The sequence below is a fragment of the Crocuta crocuta genome, unplaced genomic scaffold (assembly GCF_008692635.1).
Source record: "Crocuta crocuta isolate KB4526 unplaced genomic scaffold, BGI_CrCroc_1.0 scaffold149, whole genome shotgun sequence".
NCBI lineage: Eukaryota > Metazoa > Chordata > Mammalia > Carnivora > Hyaenidae > Crocuta > Crocuta crocuta.
Window position 1 is genome coordinate 7154295 of NW_027551561.1, and position 353 is coordinate 7154647.

Genomic DNA, 353 nt, shown 5'->3' on the forward strand with positions numbered 1-353 from the left:
GTGGGCATCCTGGCCTGGCCTGCAGTGCCAGGACCCCCAGCTCTGTTTCTGTCACTCCGCCCCTCAGGCCCTGGTCCTCATTCTCCACGGAAGTATGAAACCGAGGTGTGGGAAGGGGAGAACACCCAGGCTCCCCCGTGGGGCNTCCCTGGGCCCTGCAACTCCGTTTTCTGATTGGCCTTCCTGACAGGAGCGTGGGCACAACAGACACCGTATCTGAGGAGTGCCCCGCAAACGGCACAACGTCCGTGTGCAACAACCTCCGCCCGGGCCGTGCCGTGAGGGCAGCCGGGCTTCGGAGCACCTGCTCGCTCTCGGAGAGGCGGCCGGCAGGCCCCCGGGCACACTCCGGC